Source organism: Ostrinia nubilalis, chromosome 6 (assembly GCF_963855985.1).
Source record: "Ostrinia nubilalis chromosome 6, ilOstNubi1.1, whole genome shotgun sequence".
Lineage (NCBI taxonomy): Eukaryota > Metazoa > Arthropoda > Insecta > Lepidoptera > Crambidae > Ostrinia > Ostrinia nubilalis.
Genome location: NC_087093.1, coordinates 918,179 through 936,175, shown reverse-complemented (window position 1 = coordinate 936,175; position 17,997 = coordinate 918,179). Strand labels below are relative to the sequence as shown.

General features: G+C 35.0%; 1 protein-coding gene across 1 annotated transcript in view; it reads right to left on the bottom strand.

Annotated features, from left to right (window-relative positions):
- LOC135072380 (ATP-binding cassette sub-family G member 1) overlaps nt 1-17,796 on the bottom strand; it is a 65,024-nt gene extending 47,228 nt beyond the window's left edge. Inside the window, exon 1 of the mRNA XM_063966286.1 lies at nt 17,672-17,796. The gene's annotated coding sequence lies outside the window, so the exon portion shown is untranslated. The remainder of the gene's footprint in view (nt 1-17,671) is intronic.
- Between the last annotated feature and the right edge of the window lie 201 nt (nt 17,797-17,997).

Below are 17,997 nucleotides of genomic sequence, written 5' to 3'. Positions count from 1 at the left end.
CACACACTACAATAATGACACTCGGATTGCTCGGATCAAACTCCCCGCACCTCGCACTTCCCTCGACCAAAAATTGGTGGGGCGCGTCTTCGTGGATGAAACGCATTATACAATAGGTACATTGTTTCATTTGTCATCGAAATTGACGTAATTTACCGACAAGCTGCAAGTCATTCAGCGATGCATAGTTGAAAGAGTTCAGGGTGTTCCGCTTTCGTCTTCTTCTGACCTTTGCGACTGCTCAATAAGGTCATCATTTATATCTGATTTTTTGGCGCACAGTGACTGGTAAATAATTGTTTTTTGCCAAAAAAGCTCCACCTACTGTTGCCACTTAATTGACACATTCAAAGATTTCTTGATCCTGACGACAGGAAATGATAGTGATGATGAGATGAGCATGAGCATTTATTTTTATTTATTTACTAACATCAACACCATTTTAGACAATATTTATACATGCTTATTTAATAGGTAAGGTGCCATCTTAATTATAGGCGTTACACAAAAGAAATTGAATTAAAGTAGCATAGATATTAATGAATTTGAAATTGAAATAAATTCAATAACAATAATTTAGACCTAGAAACAAAAAAAACTAACGGCCCGCAGTTATTATGTATCTTAAAATATGAGTGGATATAATAATACAGCCTGTCTATCATAAAATGCTTACCTACCTTTCAAAATGTAACACGTCTTGTATCTTTTAAAAATCAAAATCAAAACTTTATGTGTTGATCAACGCAAACGGTCTTGAAATTAAATACAAGGACTTTTATAACATTCTTCAGGTAATGCAATTAATTCTAATCAATCAAAATTACTTGTGACGGGCAGTTTGCTGAGTTTCAGAATAAGGTTGAAGTTAATTTGATAGACAATGTGAGTCTTTATTTATACTTTAGGCATAGAATACATAGTAGATACAACTTTAGGTCTAAACTAAGAGTCATCTAGCAAACATTCGTTGCGTCTAGCTCAAATAAATCTGCATACACCTTGACACCATTATGAGAATATGCGTCGGTTCGCTTCGTTTCATAGAATATATCCAACTAAGTATATTGTATTAACACTTCGAATTCCATGTAACTAGTCGCGGAAAAATACTGGATTGTTAGCGGAATGCTAATTTTTGACGCATAGAATGTTTTCATTGAATTTTTCAGCTTTTGTGACAATACAAGACAAGGCACCTACACAGGGTGTCCCAAAATTAGCACGCCACACTGACACTGAAAGTAGCTGGACCTAAGACGCATCGAACAAACTTAATACATAAGTATGTATGTCTATAGAAAATATTTGTTAAGTTTTGAGACATGACCAATTTTAGTTATTAATATCCATAGAAAAGTTTGATAACTGTAAGTTGTGCCTTTAAATAAATATTAATATAAAATAAAAATAAGTATTGAAATATGACTGATATTAAGATTTTAAAAAATGAGTTTAATGAACCTATTAGTTGCGTCGGTCCTCTGGTCTCAGTGTGACGTGGCAATTTTGGGACACCCTGTATATTTGGATACAATGCAATCCATAATATCAATATCTGCATAATGAATGATACAAATAAATGAGACCAGAACAAACACATGGCTCATAAAATATGTCAACAGGGACTGATGTTGTTTATCGTGGCAAAAACCACAAGGCTGGCCATAAAATGTATAGTGAGATCTTTCTTCACTATTGCGAGCTTAACGCATAAAATGGTGGTCTTGCAATATCGACGTATTGCATTTGATAGGGTTATGAAAGAGTGATCAGGTGGACAGCCTCAGGGCTGATGTGCCAACGCATGTTGGCCAATTTTGCCCATTGTGTCTCTTGAAACTTATCCCAAATAGTATATGCTCGTAGATTCATCCGAGGATTTTATTGTGTTGCGGATTTTCTTTAAATTTTACGAGTTCTATGTTTTAGCGTGGAACTCTTGACTTTTTTCCAAAAAGTAGCCCTAAATTGACACTATAACACCAGTGAAAATACCGTGAAAAGGGATCCAGCCAAAATTAGAAGCAAACATTTTAAAAACAATCATTTTTAGTAAAAGCTGCAATTTTAACATTGCAAACATTTAATACTAATACTTGATAAAACTATTTATTAAAAGGGTCATTCCACCGGCCAAGAAAATCACGTGTCTGAGGCCAAAAAGTACCCGAATATCATAATATTTTAGTAACAAATATTTTTATCTAATAGTATAACTTTGATTCTTGTTGTTAAACCACAGAGATAGTTAATAATAGTTAGTTAAGTAATTAAAAAAAAATCGTAAGTCATCAAAAATTGATTACCACGACGTGTCCGCGCTCCCGATTTCAGAACAAATTTGGTCGTATAAATTAATCCGTTATTATTAACGCTTTCAATGCTTATGTAATCGGTTACTGATTAAATAAACATTGATAAATTAAATACGATATAACTATATCACTAAAAGGTTTTGTAAAATAACTATTTGAAGTTGTGTCCGGGCGTTAACCGTGATTACCCCGACACGTCGCTAATGTGCGCCTAAATCCCTAGCTACGCAATTTAGAAACGAGCTCTATCCTCCCCCGTGAACCTTTAGTGGTGGCCTCCGTGCCGAGGTGTTCGGTAATGCGACTCGTCGCAAGATTTCGGAGTTATAGAGATAAGAATATGATTACCCAGACCTTGGTTCAGTGCACGGTTGATATACTCTATCCTGTTTTTTTAGGTTTCTTTACATGGAAAGTTTTTGAGAATGTACAGGAATAAAGGTCCATGTAACCGCATTTTTGTGTATTAAAACATTTGGGATTCAACTTACAGATTGGGCAGGGCTCAGGATAAACCTTAATTTTTTGACTACCCCGACCTTGATTACCCCGACTTTTGTCACCGGGTAATCAATAGAACTGTAATTTTACTAATGAATGATTAACTAAATAACATTTAATAAGCAAAAATAACCATTTACTAATATGAAATCCTGTTAATACATATTATTAATGATAATAATATCTTATCCTATCTTCCGCCCTACCGGTGTAATAGTCGCCACCACCACGCCTGAGACACTGTGGGACCTGAGACACTCTACTCCACCTAGGGTGCTCGACGTCAACGTTAACCCACCAACCCGCGACGAAGTGACCAAGGCTATCCTGTCTCTCAAAATTGGTAAGACCCCTGGACTCGACTTTATCACCGCAGAAATGCTGAAAGCCGATGTAAACTCCGCCGTCGACGTCCTGACACCTGTCGCCGAAAACATCTGGATGGAAGAGGAACTCCCAGATGACTGGCATAAGGGGCTTCTAATTATTGTGCCGAAAAAAGGGTAAAGCAAGGGTATCAGTATCGGAAGACCCAAGAGATGCGATCTGGTGTGAGGAATTGTGTGTGGCACCGTTGGTGCAGAGGCTGTGGAACGAGTCCACAATTTCACTTACCTCGGGAGCATCGTGTCAGAGCCTGGAGGTACTGAAAAGGACATCATTTCGCGCAATGCCAAGGCCAGAGCTACCTTCGCACAACTTCGAGCCGTATGGCAATTACGGATATTGACCCACGCAAGATCAAAATATTCGGGTCCTACGTCAAATCAGTTCTGCTCTGTGGGTGTGAAACGTGGAAGGCCACTAAGGTTATCTCGCACCAGCTGCAGATCTTCTTCAGCCGCTGTATTCGCCGAATTCTCCAAAATCTCCAAACGACAAACTCTTGGAACGCTGCTACGAAATACCGATCGGCCAGCAGATCAAACGCTGCAAGTGGAACCGGATCGCCACATTCTCCGAAGGGACCCCGATAATATCCCCAAGCAGGCTCTAGATTGGAACCCCCAGGGAAAATGCAAACGTGGTCGCGCCAAAAAAACATAGCGGCGCACTGTAGCAGACGAGGCGAAGAAGATCGGCAAGACTTGGAGCGAGATCAAACGCGAAGCTCAAAACCGAATGCGATGGAGGACTGTTGTGTTGTGGACGCCTTCTGTCCCATATAGGAGACATAGGTAGGGTTGCCAACCGTACTATAATATATAGTATTGTACTATATTTCGGGTCTGCGTACTATATACTGTTGAAAAAATATATAGTACGCAAAAATACTATATTTTCAACACCGACAAATCTAACAAACAAATCCTTCATTTAAAAAAAATAAGAACGCGCCTTTAAAGTAACTTTTAACTGTTTTAAGATGGCTAAGTCATATAACCTATTGCGCACGTACCATTTCCTTTGATGAGGTCCGTGAACATACCCGATAGGCGATAGCGTGTATCCGAACCATAGAATAACTCTATGATCCGAACCAATCCGAACGCTTGCGTAACGAACTTCATCATTTCAGCCATAGGACGTCCACTGCTGAACATAGGCCTCCCCCAATGCTTTCCATGTTGATCGATTGGTAGCGGCCTGCGTCCAGCGCTTCCCTGCTACCTTTACGATGTCGTCGGTCCACCTTGTAGGTGGACGTCCCACGCTGCGTTTTCCGGTACGCGGCCTCCATTCCAGAACCTTTCCGCCCCATCGCACGTAACGAACTGAGCCCCGATTACGGTAACTTTTAACGTCTACAATTCAGACGCGTTTCTGATTCTGCGATACGATTGGTCAAAACAGCTGACGTACGCTGTTGAACGACCAATCGTATCGCAGAATCGAGAAGCGTGTCTGGATTGTTGACGTTAAAAATTACCGTAATCGGGGCTCTGGTCAATGTCAAATTGACAACGTAAATTTTAACGTCGTCAAACGATATTTTGGTCTGCTTTATTTATCGGCAGAATCGTTTTCAACTAGATGTTGTTATTTCTTTTGAAAAGTTGAAATCTTATATAAATTAGGTATGGAAAGTGGTAGTGATAACGAAAGTGCGTCAAATTCTATTGCACCGCTAACGCCGATTAAAAAACGAAAAATACTAAAAAGACTCCAAATAAAATAAACCGGAGTGGGAAAGAGAGTATGACTGGATTACTGAAGATCCCCAAAATATACAGTGTGAGTCACGATAAAGTGCACATATGAAAATATGTGAAACTAGACCTATTTTTTTTTCGAGAAAAAAGAGGCCAAAAATTTTTGAGATTTTTTTTTAATTTTTTATAAAAAATTTTTTCTTCCAATTACTTCTCGTAAAGAAAACGTAATAACTTTTAAACTAAGAGGTATATCCTGATAAAATAAAAACAATAATAATTCTAAATAACATGCGATACTAATAAAATACATAAAATACCCAGAAAATGCCAACAAATAATAAAAAAATATACTTTTTGAAAAAAATTTTAAATTCGTGTTTTTTTGGTTATTTGATCAATTTCTCCAAAAAATGCCCCTATAACAGGTGGTTTTTATTGCTTTGTATTATTCTTTATCGTATTACTTTTGTAAAACTAAAAATTGCATGTCTCTATCCTTATCACAACATATTATGTCAATTTTAAAATCGGCGCTAGAACAACGTAAAAAAGATATTTTTTTTTGGTTACAAAACAAAAAAAATGTTGCAATTATTAGAAGCAAAATCTCCCCCACAGAAAGTTATGGAATTCAAAAGATTTTTTTGCTATTTCTTGATAAATGTTTAGACTATCTAATAAATGGTTTGATTTCAGTGAAAGCAATTGGTTATTTAAAATCCAAAAATTAAATTTAAAAAAGGAGGTTTCATTTAATGACTGTGAGACAATATTAGAAGTTCTAAATTTACAAGAAAAATTGAGTATCAAAATGGACGACCTATACTCTGAAATAACGATATTGAATGAAATCTTTACTAAATTAAAAGACTGTAGTGACTTTACTGACAAAACTACAGGCCAAAAATGGCAGCATATTTTAAAAAATACTGAATATGACTTACCAAATTTATTTGAAGTAATTTCATTCCTGCTCTCTATTCCCACCACTTCGGCATTTACGGAAAGGATATTTTCGGTGATGAATTCGAAGTGGCGAGAAGAAAGAAACAGAAGTAGTGCATCATTAATAAAAAATGAGCTTTTGATTTATATTAATTTAAAAATTGAATGTGACAAAGCATATTATTATGACACTTTTATTTTAAACAAAAAACTGTTACACAGCGCAAGAACTGCAAAAAAATATAGTTTTTATAAAAATAAATAATTAAAAAATGTATATTTGTCTATTTTTTTGTTTTTTCCCATAAAATACTATATTTTTTTTAAATGTACTATATTTTTTTACACCTTATTTTGGAAAATACTATATTTCGCTGATGAAATGTTGGCAACCCTAGACATAGGACATTGAGTCACTAATATTATATGTATAAGCGAAAGGTTTTTACTCTTTTACGCAACAACTACTTAACAGATTTTGTTGAAACTTTACAATATTTTCGTTTATACATCAAAATAACAAATGGCTATTTAAAATAACATTTATTTTACCATAACTTAAAAAAAACCTTAGAAAATAAAATATTTTGTTTTATTTTTGATTACTCTGACTCCCAACTTTGATTACCCCGACCATGAAAATTTTGATGTCACATAACTTTTTATTCCTGATTGCTACAGATGGGCCAATATAAAAAATATGCTCGTAACAATGTCTATTTTGAAATGTTTTACCCAAACTTACTCTAAATTCAAAAATAAAAAAGGTCGGGGTAATCAACTAAAGAATCCAGATCCGGAGAATGACCCAAAAATGCTACGCACAATTTTTTGTTATCTTATTAGGTCAGCGGAATACGAAAATACAAACAGTGTTAAGGTCAAAAAGCAAATAGTCTGATGAAGTCTTAAAATCCCCAGGAACCCTTTACTCTTATTAATCAAAATTCTATACGTAAAAAATATTAAGTGCATGTGAACTGAACACCTATCCTCCGTCGTCACGGGGTCAACTGAGGGAATAGCAGAGGTTTTAATACCAACATCGACTTCATAAAACCGTTCACATAAAAGTTTCAGTCTCCACCTTGTCAAGTAATGAAGGAAGGAATATGGATCCCGTAACGCGTTCCCTTCGCGAAGAAAAGACTTCATTGCGCTCAGAATTACAGTATGGCTCGTACATATCATTATCTACTTTATTGTCATGGTCCATGGTGCATAAACAAGGTCTCGTTTGATGGGCCAGCCCATTATGTTCCGACAATGCACATGCTCTGGCGTGTGTTTTGATAATTAGCATATGCTGTCGATAAAAATTCGTGCATACATTATGTAAGTCTTAGGCGCCATTGACATAGAACCGTGCCAAGTTCATAGTATTGTGTTATGTAACTAGAATGTGTTGAGTGATATTGACCTCTTAGTTGCATTAATCAAAATACATAGTATTTTTTAACGTTTTTAGCAGTTCTTACGGGTGGTGTGACTGTTATCTTCAAAATACTCTATCAAGCTCTACACAAGTTCCAAAATAACTTTTAAAACAATCTGTTTCGTTGTGGTGACTAGGTAGTAGGAATACATATTGTGAGCTACACAGTTTTAAATCCAAACATTTAAATTGAAACGTTTTCTTTTAATCTACATTCAATAAATAATAAGCTCTCGTAGTTTGAGGACTTTTAACCTACCTTGAAATAAAAGTTATTACGCTACTGGTTAACAGACGGAAACATTACATTGATAGTGAAATCATACTGTGTGATTCCGCTGTGCTAATTTATTTGTAACATAGTTTAACTAGTAAGAAGTACACTCGGCATCAAATAAATCGCACCTCTCGCGACAAGCACTTATCAAACGTATGCATCCCCACTTCCCACCAACATTGGTACCATTTGAAAGGCTAGTTCTAAACTTCATTTCATTAAAGGAAAGGTTTTTACCCCAAAAATGTGTCTTTACAAGGATCCAGAGTCACTTCTTCAAAAAATAGGTAGTTACGCTATAGCCATTTTTTATGACTATAAAATTGTTAAGTTGGGATTAATCGCTATCCATCTGTTAAAGAGGACACGTGAGATCTTTATTTAGTTTTATAACCATAAAAATTGGTCTAATTGATCCCAGAGGTGAGCCCAAAGTGAGGTCTATTTTCAAGTCACATTTATGGTATATGTTAATCATTTATTTAGAAATGACATGTATTTTTCTTTAAGGATATTTATTGGGCTTTCAAATAACACCAATATTGTTGGGGTACCATAATTGTGTCAGAAGAAAATCTTAAAAGTTCGCGTCGCGGAAGGTGCGGTTTATTTGATGTTGAGTGTATATAACAATAAATGTAAATATAAAATAAGTAATAAAATTGAATCTAATTAGGCTTACAATATGTGTTTGGTTTAATTCTCAAAGGTTGTTATTGTGCGAAGTTAAAATTATTTGAGCCAGTGTCAATTACTATGACAGCTTACAGCACAATATTTTGATCATGTCATATTTCTACTTCTACAAAAGATCCTGAATTTTTTCAATGCTATTTCAGCTCGATCTGTGACATATTGCATTGTAAGATAACATACACAATACGTAGATACTGAGGCGAAGAAGATCGGCAAAACCTGGAGCGAGATCAAGCGAGAAGCTCAAGACCGAACGAGATGGAGGACTGTTGTGGACGCCCTCTGCCCCATCTAGGGGACATAGGACCATAAGTCAAGTAAGTCAAGATACTGATACTACTGCTATACATAGCACGGGATGTGGGAAAATATACCTCGGAACATGAGGAGAGAATTGCATCTGCACTGACCACTGACTAGTTTCTTATCTCCACATGGCAGTCTAATTCCATGGGTTTTTAAAACCATAAGGTTAGTCCCACCACACTTTCCCGCCACTGCAACTCCTGTATAAGTAGGATCTATAGCTAGCTTGGCCTCCAATGAAACACAACCAGTGAACGTTGAGTAGCCATAAGATAAGAAAAATCTGCTTCTTCAGGTCTGAAATATCAAGATAAGTTCGTATTTGTTCTCATAGTAGTAGTCCCTTTCTTAATAGTTAATTTATCAATCTATCTTTATATGTATATTATAATCTAAATAACTTAAATAATTGTAGTAATACTTTTAACTTTTCTTTCTTCACTCTTCTAAATCTGATGCACTATGTAAGTATGCCTTGTCCGCACCAATTGTACAAAGTATGCAATTTTATTAAATTGCAATGTTATTCAACATACCTTTTTGAACATGTCAGAAACACTTTTTTGGATTACAATCTAGATTAAAACTGTATTTATTGTTGGATGTAAATGTACCTACTTTGTTGATTGTACTCTGTATGTGTTTTTTGTACAAATAAAAAATAAAATAAAATAGACACATTGTTCGCTCGATCCAAGGCGAGCAGAGCAGACAGTCGTTTCAACACTGCCTCGCCTTCAGACGCTATTTCTTCGATGTGTACCTACCCTATTACCACAGTAGATAAATCAAACAGTACGGAAGCTTCATACAAACGCTCGAAATCAGACTCACGCACACAGACGCACGCTTTACACGAGCTCTAAGCGAACCTCGCAGTCCATCCGTCGCGAGTGTCGCGCGCGTTGTGTTTTTAATAATAATTTTATTGCATGCACTGTTCGCTGTATTTTTAAAAACATGCCACGAGTGTATTGCGTAGTAAACGGCTGCTTGAACTCGGCATCTTCAAAACCAGAACTTTCATTTTTTAAGCTTCGTAATAATTCTGAATTGTAAAATAAAAATGATTAAATATTACTTTTTAAATAAAGTGCTTACATCTGATTTTGTAATAGTTCTTTTTAATAACGTAATTACGCTTTTTAACAATTTATGTGTTCTATTTGATAAAGTAATTTGCTCCGCACGCTTTTGTATTAAGTGATGAACTGTATTTAAAATGAGGCAATAGGTATGTGAAAGTAAGTATCCGGTATTTTATTTATGAGAATAGATCTTCTACCGGCCTCTAATAGTACTTAATCAATTTATTCGATTATGTATTCGATCATTATAGAACCTAATTAACGTTTTATTTTTTTGTTAACTACTTAGTCAATTAATTTATTCCATTAGGTATTTGATAATTAAAAAACCTAAATAAACGTTTTAATAAATAAGTAAGTAAGAACCTTATTCATTTTATAAAGATTAAGAGTGCCAACCCTAACACTCAGTTGAAGTGTAGGTATTTAACTCGCCGAAAGGGCTAAGTTTCCGTACTGCTTTAGCTCATATATATACTGTGCTATTACCATTGTCTCTCGGTTATATCAACTAGTAGTGGAAAAGTTAGCGGAACTTGAATAATTCACAATGTTTTGGTCGTCTATAATAATAATATGATTGGCACTAGAAATTCATCATCATCATCAACAGCCTTTTACAGTCTACTGTTGGACGATGAGCCTCCTCTACTATAGTGGAGGGTTTTGCCATAATCCACACGCTTGGCAGGCGGGTTGGAGATCGCAGTTTAAAAGATTGATGTTTTTCAGAGAGCGCTGCTGCCCGTTCTCTGTGTAGTCCCTAAGTCGCCTCTTACGACACCCGCGGGAAGAGTAGGGGTTGGTGACAAATGTATTCTACTCTGCCGTCACCACACGGCTTACACATTAGAAATTACAGGTTTGAATTATTCTTCTTATAATTTTTACATTTCATTCATGTAGAATATGTCGGGAAATTACTCGGAAAACTCTTGAAAGGTAGTTCAGACACGGTGTGATGTCATAATAGCTCAGTTGATTTATTTTTAACAAAACCCTAAAAATAGTTCATTCCCGCATTTGAGCCTACGGAGAGACACAGAGTGGTGGCAAAAAAGTGTAGTAGGTATAAAATTAAGATATTTCTTGCTCAATTTAAAAACTCGTTAGTGTTCTTTGCTATAAAAAATAAGTACCATGCAATAAGCACACGCACATGTCTACAATTAAGGTATTTATCTTAATAGTCGCTAAAATCCGTAAAAAATATCTCAACAGTAATATCGGTCAATAACAACATTGCCACAGCTTTAATTATTGTCAAGGTCGCCGCGTGCTTGTGATAATGACGGCTTTTAAGATAAATACGCGTCCATTGATCATTTTGTAAGAGGGAACAATTTCGGCGGGGCTGCGCACGCGCACATGCACCGGATGGTGGGCGAGAGATAACTACGCGCCCTCGATGTATTATGCATGAGATAAGGCCCAGTTGCGCCATTCGCATGGTCGAATTATAGTCATTCATAAAGTATTTAAGGCATCAGTAATATTTCTCCTTGGAGTTTTGGAAAAAGAGACTTTAGCTAAAGACTAAGTATGGAGTTTGACAGATTTTTGACGTGTGTCAAAGTTAAACTAAGATGGTGATACCCAGCCTAATTGGGACAGCTTTGATGCTAGATAAGTAAGATTTCATGAGCCGCCATACTTAACATCTAATTAATTGATTTGATTGAATAGGTTCCAATAACATTGTTTTTGACTTAGCACTACTAGATGATCTCGAACCGCGATTTAGCCAATCTAGGCATCATAGGGGAAAACGCCAGCACGTAGTTTTTCATAACAGCAGAGAAAATTGTGTTATTTAGCAAAATTTTAAAGCCGTGTTTGTGCTACTGGCTTCAACTATACTGTGGCAGGGCATCGCGAATGTGTGTCAGGCCTGATAAACGAGAGTAGAGCCGAACTTCGTGACGTGTGCGCGATCTTATCATCTGTTTGGGTAACGTGGGCACTATCAGTGAACATTTTCGGGAATATTGCTTTTGACACACTTTTTCAATGTTCGAATCCAAGTACACTATCATTTTTAACCGACTTCAAAAAAGGAGGAGGTTATATGTTCGACTGTATGTATTTTTTTTCTATGTATGTTCACCGATTACTCCGTCAATTCTTTTTTTGTTCGATAGGGTAGGGTAGGGTTTTTTGGAGTCGGTTTTATTTTTTTTATAAAATGTAATTACTTAAAACTTTGTAATGCTTATTGTCTGCAAACAGAACAAAATCGAACTTGTACAAGCAAAAGCTCTTAGTTTCAATTTACGTGCCATTATGGTAGACCTTCTGCAGATACTTTTGCATTTAATTCCCACCCAATTTTCATTAAAGCATTTTATTTTCTTTTTAATCTATTTGATGCAATGTGAATGTTTTTGGGAGGTTTTTGTTTTTATTTAAACAATTTTAATTAGGCCTTGTCTATTTTTACGATATAATTGCGTTGTTTAAAAGAAAATCAATCGAATTTGCAAAACACACTTCATGTGTATACTTTTCCAGCCCAGTTATTACGAATTTAGTAAATATTTCTTAAGGGGACAATATTATTTGATCCTCTAAAAACTAATTGATCTTTTTTGTATGTGCACTTTTAAAAATAAATGATGTTTTTTATTATATTTTATCTTTATATTAATTATTGGGTCTATATTAGTTGATCTACGGATAAATTATGAATGATCTTCATTAAAGGTAACATAATATTCATGTTTAATATACTCTTTTAATATTTGGTAAACAAAAATAATATTTGATCCTCTTTTTTAGTTATTGATCTTTAATTTTGTTAATTTGATGATTTTTATATCAAGTTTGCCTTTTAATATTGATCACCTAATAAATACATTTCGATCTATGTATAACTTAACTTTAAAATATATTTGATCTAACAAAAAATATTATTGGTTAATATTTTTAATTAAAAAATATCTTTTAATTTACGCGGTACTTTGTGGTTGAGTGACAATCGTCCGTCATTGGTTACTGAGTTGGCCAAGGGCTTAGCGGCCAATAAGCAAGCAGAATGGTACATTGCCATGTTTGTTTAAATTACAAGCTTTGCTTAGTTTGGGACTAGAGGCGCTATGTAAAATAATTTCTTACTTCTGACATCCCTGAACCCGACATCATAATTTTTACCTCTTTATTTTTTTCAAATCGCAAGGTTGATTTTTTATGAGTATACCGATCTCGACCGTGATCAGTGACCATAAAGTCATCTGTCAACGGGTCGATTAGACACGATAAAAGCACTAAACGATATTTGTTTACTTTTAGTGCGACATCGGGTCGTAAGGACCTGATAAGTTTATTTTTCCAAATATTTACTGTGTTTGACGAAACAATTGCAAAACAATATTTATATTTCGTACTACTAAAAAACCCAATATATCATCCCGCACCAACGCATCCAGCACCTAGGTCAATTTGACCCGATGACGCAGTGTGAAGGTGTTAAGTATGCTTTTTTAATAAAAAAAAATCTTTAAACATCAAGTGCCTTTAAATAGTTTCCATCCTTTGACTACAACTTAATAAAAATAAGTACCATAACATAATTATTTTGAAGATTATTTGATATACCTAGACAAAAAATAATTTATACAAATCGAATTATTTAAAAAAGTATCACAATATTGAATATTTGGTGCTCATTTCTTTTATTTTTGAGGACCAACAAGTAACGATCAGATATAATTTTTACATCTCAATTTTTTTTTGCGTAGTTCAAAAGAGGTTAAAATATCGATCGATTTCATTTATTTTATGTCTCAAAGAAAGAGGATCAATCATTAAAATAGATGACCATTTAGATTTTTTGCTAATTTAAAAAGATCATTTAAATACATGCCTTTCTTAAGTTCATATTTTTCCGCTCCTGTTATGACGAAGTTAAAAGATATTTTGCGTTCATGTTGCTTAAAACACAACTCATTTGCAGCTCGAAAGATGAATGCGAAAAGTAAACTTTCCACAAATTGCCCTTACATCGGCGGCCGGTTTGCACGTAACTGCACTGCACAGTCCATTGCCCGGTGCGCGCGCGCAGAACGCAGCGACTGCAGCTGCAAGACTTGGGTTATGCAACGCGTTGCATGTGTGCAGTCGTTTCCTACTCGCTGCAGTTATGAGTGGAAATGCAAAGAATATTATGGCTGGTTCTAAAACACTGGAGATTACAATGCATCGTTGTGATGTTAATGTTAGGAAATTGGCAGGAAACTTTAAATATGGTAGAGTTCGTGTGTAGTTTTTCAGTTTAAATAACATTTTCAAGCTTTAAGAATGACCTGTAAAATATAGGATTCATCAGGAACCTCATATGTCAGCCTATTTTTATTTCAAGTTAGGCCAACACTTCAAACTAACTGAAGACTAGCCCACGAAGATAACCTACTACTACTTACTACCTATATCACATTTGAGATGCATATACCTACAGAAAGCACATGATAACTTTTGTAACAACTTTAAATAAATAAGAAATAACAGGATCTTCGGTTATAAAACTCTTTATTATGTTTCTTATCGTATTAATGTTGCGAGTAATGCCCATAGGCAGTTAATTAACAAAAAGAAACTTCAAGAGTTTCATAACAGCAAAAAGTAACTTTCAGCAAGTAGAAAACTGGTTTTTGCGCTCCTCCGAGTGTCAACAAGATTTCATGTTGCTATGAGCATGTTAAGGTAATCATAAGCAATAAACTGTAACACAAACAATATTAGTAAAAATTAATACCTACTGTTTATAACCGCTAATAGGGGAGAGTTCGGTATATTGTACCGCCGGGTAAATTGTACCACCCTCATATTTCGTAAAGTATTTATTGAATGTCTGTAATTGCAACACTCAGCGATACACAACTAAAATCAATTAATATCGGCCATGTGGTTTTTGTCGTGACAACAAACACGTGTGTTTTATTCAGAAAAGTATTTTTTCATTGTTTTCAAGTAACTTTTGACAATACATGTTTAGATTGTAATTTTGTTAAATTTAATCACAGGGTGTTTCTAATACATTATTTAGAAGCGTAAATTAGTGTGGATTACAATTATTTGAAACATTTTTCGGTATTTATAAGCTATATTTTTTACCGATTTTTTAAAAGCACTATCACCTAGTCGGCTAATTTTTTTTCAGTAAATCATATTTTGAAGTTATAATAGCGTAGTTATGTTTGACTAACAATAAATGAAAGCAAAACACTAGCAAAGTAGATTAGGTACAAGTGTGCGTTACGATAATTGGAATTACAAAACTTGTACTCAAAATCGTGATAACGTGTAAAACAATATAGATTGTCTATGTTATTAACTACTGTTCCTTTTCGTTTCCTAATTTGTTAAGAATGTATCGTATAATATTTTGCCATAGTTTTTTTAAAGGCTTGAAATTTATTGAAATCCAATTTAGTAACCCTGTGGTACAAATTATCGAACCGGTTGGCTAAATTGGACCGAAGCTCTGAACTCGTACTTTGTTGATTTGTGCAAAATATACAACAATCATGTTAATTAATAATAAATAAATAATAAATAAATCTTTGGACAATTTCACACAGCGCCAGCTAGCCCCAAAGTAAGCAACTTAATGCTTGTGTTATGGGTGCTAGCTTAACGGATATACTACTTATATACTTTTTTTTTAAATACATAAATATTATACATAGCCACACCCAGACCCGTCACAGAAATTAAAATTCATCATTTCAATTTCTGCCCGGCCGGGAATCGAACCCGGGACCTCTCGGCATAGTAGTCCGTTCTGAACCACTACACCAAACGGCCGACTTCAATTAATACTTATGAAATAGTAAGTTGAATAATATATCTTTTATTATATACCATGGAAATTAGCAAAAACAAAAGAAAACTATGTGTTAAATGGGATTGAAAAAAACTGGTCCAAATTAGCGGACTCTCCCTTAAGTTTCCTTGTATGGCGATGATTCACTTTTCTTTATTATAGTCTCTACAATATTTCTTACACGCAGCTTTACGTAAAATGTAAATTCTGAAACACTCTAGTTCTCACCAAAAGCATAGGATAACTAGGAATTCATCGTCTCCAAAATCCCATTTGACTAATTTACAGTATTTTTCCGACTAAAGCTTTCAAGTTTTATTTTCATCAACAATTCTTCAAGGGTTCATGCTTAGTAAATACTTATGAAACTAGCAAATAGACAGACTTTACTTTCGCGTTACATGTTATTGTAGATTGTTTTCATTTAATTATTCGTAGTCGCCTATGATTCACGTTGAAAACATTGCTCTACATGTAGTGTACCTAATATTCGCTGTAAATTAATGAATCAATGTTTTCGTTTTGTATACTTAGTCATTTTAGTAGTGTACAAATTTCCTACATATTTATAATGACTTTGAACAGTTGTTTTTCGAACTCTCCAACGATTTCGTGTAAAATAATTTGTGAACGTGTTGTCGGTGAAAAGTAACAATTGGGAATAAAATTACCGTCAGAAAATAGCATGCACCAAGAGCGTGCACACTTACTTGCACAGCTTAATAATAGGCAGTTAGGAATTGCCTACCTGGCCTTGCTTTACTGGTCGAAATCATTTTTCAAAGTAGGCTCGCTGCCTACCTTGAAATAAAACGAATGTCCGCCACTAATGTGCGTAGGTATCTCTTTTTGTAACGAAACATAATCGATCCGAGCCGCGGGCAAAGTCTAGCTAGCGACAAATTGACTTGACCAAGATATTAGGACCTTGACATTCGGAACTAAGTATAGTTCGCTATAGCTCGTGGTAGGTTGCGTGCTGTAGGCCTTATTGCGAACTAAAGATCACGATATCTGAACAATTGCTCGAGTTATTTCCATTATATTGCTTCATCCATCTTTTGTTATTGTTTAAAACAAAATGATCGCGTTTGTATCTAATCTACAATTAACTACTACAGTTTACAATTCAATCAAATGTTATGATTTCCTTCCGGCAGCGGAAATAGAAACAACTTACTCATTTGTTTCATGTTGAACTAATTCTGAATTGAAGGAAGCATAACACCTATACTACATGACTGATTATACCTACAGACAATTTATCAACCATTGATTGTATTTAAAAATCCAATATACTTAATATGACCAGCAAGATTGTGGATGACAATGATAGTAGATATCAAACAAAATGATTTGCCGGACACGTGGGTACGAGGTTTCGAAACGAAAATAAGTTAGTCATATCCCAAAACATAACTAATGTCTCTTGATAAATATGTCATTCTTATTCTACTCAGGACTTCGAAACAATGGCCAATAAAACGCTGTCCATGAATTAATCAATCAAAACTTTCATACCATTTGCAACAGCAACGTAAACAATAATCAGGTAATACTTACTCGTACAATGATAGTTTGCGGAAATCTATTTAACTATAGTAGAAACTATAGGTGGTTCTATTCAGCTGTTAAATGCCTAGGCAGCCTTGAAACAAATGTTAAACATTAGCAAAAATGCAGCAGGACCTAAAATAAGTACGTATTTTATATTATAACTTGTAGAGCCATATCGAGTGAAACTGATTGCAACCTCTACTTTCACGGTACATAGACTTTGGGGGAAAATAATTATCATTGAATATCTACCTATCATGTTTATATTAAATAATGTGCACTAATGTGCACCGATAAGATTACTGTACTGATTGCGTATTATTTAAATTATTTTTGCTAAGGAAATATAAGTGTTGCCTGAATATGAAAACTTTGTAACGAGTTCTGTCCCTCAACCAACTGATGTAACGTGATATGAAAGTAATATAAGTAAAAATTTTATTTGCATAATACCGAAAAGTCGTACTTTCACTTTTTGAAAACCATTGGAAGCCTGCAAACATCGCCCGACCAAAATAATCGGAAGCTCTATATTTAGACATCCTAATCGATAACCCTGTTACTATTTACCTTAAAACACACAAAAAATATAACTAAAAATGCACGTGTTAAAGTTTTTTGGTAAAATTACCTTTCTTTTGTTTATTTCCGAATGTTCTCGCGATTGTTTATGCCTACGATTGTTTTGTAACACACGCGGAGTGACACGCGCGTGTAGCCGCGCCGGCGAGCGAGCACTGAACCGCTCGGCCTCGCCTGTCTGGTGGGACTCGACTTGAGTACTCGATGGCTCAATACGGCTTACTTTCTTCCTTTGCTCCTGTTGATCAAGTATGCTATTGTGGATGGGAGAAATGACTCATGAATGGGATGTAATCGAGTTAGGGACGAGGGTTAAGTGTTTAAGAGATATGGAGCTCTGAGATTTGCTGAATGTATAAAAGTAGTTTGTGATAA